The sequence below is a fragment of the Athene noctua genome, chromosome 1 (genome assembly GCF_965140245.1).
Source record: "Athene noctua chromosome 1, bAthNoc1.hap1.1, whole genome shotgun sequence".
Lineage (NCBI taxonomy): Eukaryota > Metazoa > Chordata > Aves > Strigiformes > Strigidae > Athene > Athene noctua.
Window position 1 is genome coordinate 9538188 of NC_134037.1, and position 10049 is coordinate 9548236.

The window sequence follows — 10049 nt, forward strand, 5'->3', positions numbered from 1 at the left end:
GAACTTGATGAAAAATGGGTTGATAATACACCAAGACGCTTTTGTTTGTTCTGTGTAGTTTGAGTTAATTATATACATTATTCATAAGGACTTCCTTGCTGCTAGAGAAATAGTCACGTTCCACCCTCCACCTTACGCCTTAGTGCTGTCCACCAGCCAAAAGGGGATTTCTGAGAAGGTGAAAATCTTAACTAGCCCAGGTCAGCGAGTATCTAGGCATCAAAGATGACTCATAACTTACCACTAGACATTTAATTGTCAGTTTGTCACACTACCATTTTAATTTTTCACATATTACTCTTCTACAAAACAATCTGTTGAGAAGATCAGGAGTGAAAGGATCTGCTTTGAATGGCTATCAAAGTTTGGTCTGGTTTGGTTCAGTTTGGTTTGGTAGAGGTAAAAAGAGGCAAATAAACTTTTAGATGGCAAAACAACTAGTTTCAGGGAATAGCTGGCTGTAAAATTCAAAAACTTAGTTCTGTGATGCTTAAGGAACTTCTGGATTTGATATACTTTGGTGACATTGTTTCCCACTGCTCTATGATTCAAGGGTTATTCAACCTAATCTGCCTGAAGGTGCTATCATCAACGAGCACAATTAGTTAGGTAACAAATGAGGATCCCAGTTAATCTTGTTGGACACTTACAATTTTATAGGAAGGCTTAAGAAAAATATTCTACATACCAATTAAAATTTTATAATGTTAAAGAACAGCACTGCCCGCCCTTTATGAACACACTATGACATACATGTAGTTGAAAATAAGTGTTTAAATCAAATACATGCACTTGATGTATTTGATCGAATGAAGAAATATTTGTTTTCATGTAATGATTTAGAAGTGCAGTGCAGAACTATCTTACATAGTGTCTATCACAGGGCTGTAAAGTTAAAATGGAAAGTAATAAAAGCACTGGAATAAGTGCTGAAGAGATTTATGCAAAGCGGAGGATAAATTTTCAGCTTTGGTTTGGATGGAGAACAGATGGAGAATCAGTGAAGTAAGAGATATAAGATGACTGTTCTATTAAGCACAAGCTGTACAGAAGATTTTTGCACAAACAGTGATAAAGGCATGTGGAAAGATAGAAGGAGTTTGTACTAAATGAATTGAGCAGACAGTAGGCTGTGAAAAGGAGAAAAGCATGGATTGAAAGCATTCACCATCCTCCAGAACTGCTATTTTATAGGGCCAAAATTGATCAGTTTAGAAAAAGGGGGGTTGTTCAGATCACCTAAATTTCACAAAGACACTAACACTCTCTTTTAGGTTCCTTATTTCACCAGCAGAAAGGACAGACTCCTTTGAAAGAATAATGAGACTACTGGTGCTAGGTTCCTGTCCAGTCACGCAGTAGGGGAGTCTGTCTTCTGTAATTAAAACAGAGGAAAGCTAGGAAGACTAGGAGCTTAAATTAGAAGTCAAAGCAGACTGACTACATTCAGTATGCTGTACCAGTGGCGCTCAGAAAACTAAATGGTGTACCAGCTCCTCCCCACATTTCCCCTGTGGGGAATAAACAGCATACCAGAAAGTCTAAATTTCCATTTTAATTACTCTGCATCTTTATCCAGCACATTTATATGCATCCTAGTATATTTTTAGGAGTTGGTATATCTTTACTTAAAAGTACAATCTGCTTCAAAGTAAAGCTAAAACTTACCTTACATTTTCCATAACTTTGCTGCTAAGCATACAGCAGTCTGCTTTACTCTTCATGGTTTCTTGTATTGACCCACTTCTTGAGAAAATGCTAACAACGGGAGTTCTATATGCCAGACAGGCTTTTTCTTTTTTGATTTTGAAAACAATTTTGTGAGAACAATAATAAAACAATATAAAAATTAAATGCAACAAAATCAAAGTCAGCTGAATTTCTGCTGGCCATCTATGATGCTGACTTTGCACAATGAAATATTACTTTGATATTCTCCATAACAGCTAAAAAGTGAGAGATCAGTCCAAGAAGCGTATAAAGTAGGCCCTGCATGACCCTCAACTAGTTCTTTCCTTTTCTCCTCTGCTACTCCAGAACAGTATTAGCTATACTCATGTGAAAAATCTTAAGTATCAATTTCCTTTAAAATATTTTCAACCACAGAAACAGTATAAATAGTATCGTCAAGCCTAAACTATTTTTCCCCAATCCTTATTTTTATTTATGTTTTCTCAGGTTGGACAATGAACTTATTTTTTGCCATTTTTACTTTCAGGTTTTCCTAGCTTATCAGAAAACCACAAGCACTGGACCTTCTTCTCTGTCCAATATGTAGCTGAAGAGTCCTTCTCTCTAACCCAAGACAGTGCCAGTTATTCTTAAGTAACTCCTGACAGACGTTTCTCTAACTTGTTTTTGAAAAGCAACATATAGTACCAGATTGCAATTATGAAACCAGTCCTCTAGACCTGGACTCATCTGACTTAACTTTTAAGCATGTGAAGTCAGGTGAGGTAAATCCCAGGGGTTATGCAATCTCACACATGAAAGTATGAATTTATTTTCCATTGTCCCACACAACAGAAATTAATATATGTATTAGTGTTTGATATGTTAATAGTAATTGTATATGTTTATATATATGCTAATTAGTCAGTATTATGGCTTCATTTTTCTAAGGCAATTTCACAGTCTTTATGTTAAATGCAAACTGACTTTGCTGAGATTCAGTACTCCCCTGCTGGTGCTATTATCTAACGGACAAGTAGAGGACTGCCATTATCTCCCAGCTAGTGACATTTGGGTACCTCTCATATGAGTTTCCAAAGTGCTCAGTGCAATTCAGCTTCTGCTTGCAGCGAGCCAATACCGCCCTTGAACTCTATGCTTCCCTTTCCTCCACTATTATTTGACACATATGTGTGAACAGCCAGGTGTGACCAAATGTTTGGAGGCATGTGGTGCCAAAGTTCAGTACTGGCACGGAAAGACTTCCTGCACAGGAGGTGACATTTGCAGTGTTATACAGACTTGCCAGTTAAAACCATTAGTACTCGACAACCTCTGTCCTTTGGCAAGGATCCATCCCACTTGTCAGCAGGCATTGTGATATCTTAACAGGCAAGTGATACGCAGCCAGAGGAGCAGTCCATCTAAACACCACAGTGTAATACTACAGGCAAAAATGAACCAGACCTCCAGACAAATGCAAACCATTAGTTTGTTTTAGAGGCAACAGCTACTTTGTTCAAAACAAATATACTTAATACATTTCAAAAATATAAAAGGCAGTACAGAAAGATACAGTCCACAAACATTATTTTAAAAATCAGTACAAAATTCAAAATAATGTACTTATTTCAGGAATCAAAATTTAAACTTTTGCCATATAAGAAAAGCTCTAGCATCCTAACTGAAATTTATCTGTGGGATGCTGAGGTGAAGTTTTCCAAAGCAATACCGTTGAAAGGCCTTCTCATTCTCCACTCAACCCCTGTTCATTCATCCTACAGTCCCCGGATGGAAATGTATGGACCCCCAAATTTATATGGCTAAAAAGACCTGCCAAAACAGGTCCACTTTTCAAAGTGGATCAGTTTCTCAATTCAACGTGCAGCTCAGCTGCACAGTTGTGCCAGCAAGTGGAGAAGGCGTCATGACTCTCAAGTCACAGCAATCAATTACTAACATGCCCATTGCTATCATATCTCATACCTTTTATCTATCGGTGAATTCTGATTACAGTGTCTCTGTAACTATCAATAAATTTCATTTCCAGTTCAACACTTTGGTGCATTTTACAATAAGGCTAATTTTACCTACCACAGATAGCATAACCAACAATTAACAAAGTAGTCACAATTTGATTTGTAAGTATGTTGCTAATTGTTTCCCTTGCTATCCCTCCCTCAAGAACTTAGTTCACAAAAAAATGTCAAATAAGTCAAAAAAAAGTATAAGCCATTGCAAATTATTGTCAAAATTTCCCCTGAACTTTAAACATGCCACGATTTCACACTCAGTTTGTAAATACTCTTATACTCATGTAACTTGTATACAGCTGTCATCTGTTTCCATGTCTACCTTTCTTATTAACATTTTATTTAGATACTACTGACATTGTTATCAACACAAAATGTTGCTACGCTGATCTTCATTGATACACTGTTATCTCAAAACACTTGTACCTGTTAATAGCATAAAAGAAAACTGCATGGTAACAGTGTGCCTGAAATGCAGGATTAACCTAAGAAGTAGCAAAGATGAAAGTAGTGCTTTTGCACATTAGTTACATAAAAGGAAAATAGAAAATGCAACAGTAGGAGATAGAAGTATCTAGGACAGAATTGTTTACTGACACAAGGAAGGGTTCTCACAGCAGCGTTTATGGAGAAGGAGGAGAATAGATGTCTCTATATGGTGACACAAGTAAAATGGAACTCCAGGTGCCTCCTAGAAGGATTAAGATTTGAACAATCTCTCTTACACGATATTGCTAAATATCTGTAAGGATATGATTTGTGTATTAGCTTGGTTCTGGACTAACCACAGTTACAAGGATGTGTAATTTAAAAGAAGGTATTATTTGTTCTGAAGAAGTAGATCTGAAAATGTCCTTGGAAAGACTATTCCAAAGGAACACTGTCATATAAAAAAAATCCTTATTTACCACATAATTGTTTCACTCAAATCAATTTTAAAATGGAAAGACTCTCAAAAGGTATCTCATTTTTAATATACATTATGTTATTTTGGTTTTGCATGTTATTTATGGCACACAACAAACTGTGTGACTAGTCAGGAGAGTAATTTTTACTTCCCAGCACTTTCACAGCAGTGCAAGTACATTAGTTGAACACAGAGCTTTATGCTAGTGGACTAGCAGGTCCGTTTTCCTGCCCCCGAGATTTTGACTAGTCGCGATTTTTGTCCTTTGCCTTTTTCAGCTGTCTGTTAAATACTTGAAAACTGGTATGCCCATTACACCTCCTTTTAGTCTTTAAGCGATACCGCTCCTTCAGTTTCTCTCACAGACATCCACCCTGGGCCTCTTGTTGCTTTGGCCCTATGCTAGCATTCAGTATTTCTCTTAAACTGCAGCAAAATTAGTACAATTTAGTTGCAGGCCTATTTCAGACCTAGAAAAAGCACTGGTGTGGGTTTTTACATATGGAGGAAGTGGGCTGTCACAGCGTGGACAACTGCAGGGGATGACAAAACATTCCTGTATGAGTTGTCTACATTGCCTAGGCCTTCTTCCCAGTGTAGATAATAATCAGCTGTTTGAAAACTAATTTAGACAACAGCCCGCATCTCCTTTGTCTAGGCAACAATCAGCAAAGTATTGGACCTGCTGAAGTCCAACCTGCTAAGGCAGGTGTCAGGAGAGGTGGAGTGGCAGCTGCTTTAGGAGATGAGGCCGGTAGCTACTGCTGCAGAGAAAAGCAGTAATTCCCACTCACTTTGTCACTGTCCGAATTTCCAAAATTTTCACTGATCCTGTCCATTTCTCAAAGCTTGGAGCCACAAGGAACCTCCTGCAAGACCCTGTGCTACAGAGCACAAAATCCAGTTTTGCCTACACTGTGGAAATACTGTGACCCCTTCTGGCTTTATGAAGCCACTGAGAACAAACCAGATACTTGTGTCTGGCACACAGTGATCCTGTTCACCATGTTGCACAACAGTGTCTGCCTTCTTGTAACAGCATATATATATCTACTCAGGTCTGGGTAATTTATGAAAAATTGCTCATTTTATATTAGCTTTATCACTAATCACCTCCCAAAATTAAGAAGAAACATTTTTAACCTAATGACAAAAAGCACATAAAATATCTGTATCTTTTAGCTACTGATCTTAGGCTTTAGCACATCATACTTTAGGGGTCTAAATTACATGACAGTGCCTCATTATATTTTCCCATTAAGAAATATGATTAGACCAACTTGCTCATTCAGTAGTGTCCATACTATGGATTAAATATATATTTTTTTAAATTACGCTTACAAAGTTAACAGGAAATATTTTCAAATTATTCTTTTCACTTATAACACTATGTTCTCTGAATGTGTACACATTCATTAAGAACAAAGAAAAAAAATCTACAGAGTGCATAAATACTAACTCTACAGCACATCTCCCCCCCATTACAACTGCTTCACCTTCTTTCCCTGCCGTTCTTTCCCTATAACAGGTATTCAAAACTCTTCTTTCTCACTGTTCTATATTCTTATTGTGTTTCAAGCTAATTTGAAAAGCAGACACCCAAATGATACAAGAAATTAAATTATAAGAATGGAAATCTGTTCTCGGTGCAGGGATTGAGAACAGATTTGTGAGACTGCTCAGTGTTTAAGGATAAGCCTGACTCAGTGCAAGCACATATTTTTAAAAGACAAATTGTGTGCTTTAAATGAGCATGACCAGAGGAAATTATTTCTATAATTTCAGCTTTTTAAACACTTTTCCTTGCATAATTTCATTGCCCCACTTTCTACCTTATATACATTTCCTAAGGGGTTCTGCATCATTTAAATCACTGAAGTAACAGAGACATCATAAATATCAGCAGTAAACAGCTTGAAAAGTCGGGAAAAAAAAAGAAAGAAAACAAGAGATGTTTATTTGCATTACAGCTACTGAAAAATAACCCCTCTGGCTATGCACATCACGGCTGTGTGACTAGCCATGGCTAGTGGCTGCTGGCCAACCAGCCTACAGCAATTTTCATGCTGTTCTAAGTTGCAAAATAAACAGCCTGTGGTTACACAAATAAGATACACACTGTTGCACATGGAAATAAACACTAAGGTGTAATAATAGCTACCTACATACCACCCTGACACTCTGGTAGGCTGGGACAATTCCATTTCAATCAAAATATTATATAACTGACCATATTTTATGGATTTGCAAATAACTACAAGTTTTGGTGATAGTTTTGGTTCATTTGTAGAACTCAATTAGCATTTATACATATAAGGGAATTTACATGATGAAAATAAAAGTCTTTAAAAATCCCTGTATAATTTAGCCATAGGAAACCAAAATAAACATGCCATGTCAAAATATCTTCTGAGGCATTGTTAAATTGTGGTCTCTTCACCTGATAAGAAAATTCTAAAATGTTTGTTCCTGTGTATTAATACGGATAGTCAATTTAAGTTTATAAGAAAAGAGAAAAATGTGAAATCATTACTGTTAAACAAGTTTCTTTGTGAGATTACAGGAATAAAATTATACTCAGTGAACTGTTACTGTCTAGTAAAGCCCTCTGGTGGCTTAGGCTCACAGGCACCGAGTAAACCCGCTATGCAGCAAGCCTCACTACTGAAACCTGTGCCCAAAAGTTTTCTTATTTATAGATGGCTTGACAGCACTTTCAAAGCACATCACCATCAATCTAAAAAAATCATAGGGCATATCATTAGTGCCTTAGGAGGTGTATTTTTCAGTCACTCTTATTTGTTACCCATAGGGAGAATGAGATTGAAAGCACAGACTCTGTCTTACCCTCTGCAATGCACAGGACTAAGCACCCCAGGCACCTCCTATGCCAATAACTGATGTAATACAGTGTTGAGTGTTCCAGCATATGCAATCCTGTGGAGAGATCGGAGTTGAACTGGAAAATAACCCTTAACAACCTACCAGGTGAGACACAGGCACAGGCGAGAGAGAACAGAAATTCCTAGTGCTGTTCCATTCTTATAACTCTGCTAAGTATGTACTTCCTGGAGCTAAAAGAACAAGAGCAAATAAAATGATCGTCATTGCCATCTCTCAAGCAGGGCTCATCTCTGCTCACCTCTCTGAGAGGCATAATATACTAAGGCCCTAGCCCTGAGAGTGTATTAACATGTATTGTGAACATAAGAGTAGATTTCTACAGGAAATTTTTCAGATTTCCTTTTCAGTTCTGGGTTAGTTCGGGATTTTTCTCTCTACAGTTGTACCCTGTCTGTTGTTAATGACAGAGAAAAAGAAAAATAGAGAGGAGAAACCAAACCCGCGTCTGTTCATTTTCTGATATATTCTCATACACCTGAGAGTCTGCATTTGTGGAGCAACACAGAAAAGCTGGCATTTGCGTTCACTGCTTATCTTTCTAAAGTAAAAATATAACCTTGGAAATCTATTAATTATCTCTAATCTGGTTTTATTTATTTATTTACTGCAATTTGCAGCATTGGGTGCCCAAAACTGGCAGAAAGACTCACTCATTTCAAAACCACAACAGTTCAAACAAATTCTATTCTCCACCTATAGCCACGCACCTGTCTTATCCCATGGCCCCTTCTCCTTCGCTGAACAAGCTCCCAAAGCAACCTGGAAACTAACTTCTTTCAATCTGAATGGTAGGAATTTCTTTTCCACAGACTTTTTCCAGTATAATCATGCAAAAGAAGAGTTTGTACTCCTTGCAGTCTTCTCAAACACACTAACCTATCTTTCAGCACCTTGCAGGTGCCCTGTCAGGTATAAAACGGTAAAATTATGTTAAGCTTTTTTGAATAGAAACAGTACATAGATTTTTATCTTGTATCGCACAGACACATAGATATCCTCCCCTACAGTGCATCACAGGCATTGAATTTAAACTAAAATCCATTTACTGAGCTCAGAAATTTGTCTGTGACCGAGACAAAATCTGCATTTAAATAGTAAGTCCCTGAAAGTCACCAAGTTTTAACTTGAAGATGCCTGTAGAGGACCTGCTCTGTTGGTAGTTTGTTCCGGTGACTGCAAACTCACAGCTGCGTCTTACATATTTTAATTAATCCATGGCTCTTGTTAAACCTTCCTTCACTAACTTAAAGAGCTCTTTAGTTCTGATTTTTTCTCTGTAAAGGCACTCATGCAACATAGCCAAGTCACCACCTAGTGTTCTTCTTTAGGTAAGTTTAAACTGCTTACATATTTGACCTTGCAACCATTTCAAGCATTTTTTTCACACCTTTCACAGCTCTTTAAGGCCCCTTTTGCAGTGTTTCTACATCTTATCAGAAGTATGAGTTTCAAAAACGGTACAATGATGAGACTGCTCTGCAGTACCAAGTGATAAAGTGGCACAGTCTTGCAGTACAATTAACTTTAAAAAGACCTCAGAGATTTCTAAGAAGTTATACCCGATGTAATAAATCAGGACCAAAGAAGTTGTATTGGAGTAGTTCTGTATTGTATTTATATACTTTCTTCATTTAAATCACAATCATCTAGGTTGGAAAAGACCTTGAAGATCATCCAGTTCAACCACTGCCCTAACATTGACAGTTCCCAACTCCACCAGATCCCTCAGCGCTGGGTCAACCCGACTCTTCAACCCCTCCAGGGATGGGGACTCCACCACCTCCCTGGGCAGCACATTCCAACGCCCAACAGCCCCTTCTGGAAAGAAATGCTTCCTGACATCCAGTCTAACCCTGCCCTGGCACAACTTGAGGCCATTCCCTCTTGTTCTATTGCTTGTTACTTGGTTCAAGAGACTCATCCCCCCTCTCTGCACCCTCCTGTCAGGGAGTTGCAGAGGACCATGAGGTCTCCCCTCAGCCTCCTCTTCTCCAGACTAAACCTCCCCAGTTCCCCCAGCCGCTCCCCGTACGACCTGTGCTCCAGACCCTGCCCCAGCTCCGTTGCCCTTCTCTGGACACGCTAAATGTGACCTCTCAAGGAAAAGAAAAAACACCACTAAACCCCACAGAACAAAGCAGGCACATATCTCATCCTGCACCTTTATCTTGTGCAGGAGGGTCCAAGCAACTCTTGGAACTTGCAGGTTTTGCGTTCAGACCAGGGTCGTACCTGCCGGGCGGTAGGAGCGATCTCCGGCCCCAGGGGGTGAGCTGGCCGCCGGCAGTCACACCGCTGGTGCCCAGCTCACCCGGCGGGGAACGCCGCCCTGCGGGCTCGGCGCCTTCTCAGGCCTCACCGAGAGGAGAGCCGCGCGGTCCCGCGGCCGCGGCCCCCGGGCGGGGCGGAGGGGACAGGGCCCGGCCCCGCGCCCGGGCGGCCTGAGCGGGCGGCTCGCGCCCCGCCCCGCTGCCTCCTGGGAGCTGCAGCTCCACCGCCCGCCCCCTGTGGGCGCCGCCTGCCGGCTCATAGAG

At 39.6% G+C, this 10049-nt stretch overlaps 1 protein-coding gene across 2 annotated transcripts in view; it reads right to left on the bottom strand.

Annotated features, from left to right (window-relative positions):
* FKBP1B (FKBP prolyl isomerase 1B) overlaps positions 1–9976 on the bottom strand; it is a 92847-nt gene extending 82871 nt beyond the window's left edge. For both annotated transcript variants that reach the window (XM_074895551.1, XM_074895552.1), the window contains exon 1: positions 9748–9976. The gene's annotated coding sequence lies outside the window, so the exon portion shown is untranslated. The remainder of the gene's footprint in view (positions 1–9747) is intronic.
* Between the last annotated feature and the right edge of the window lie 73 nt (positions 9977–10049).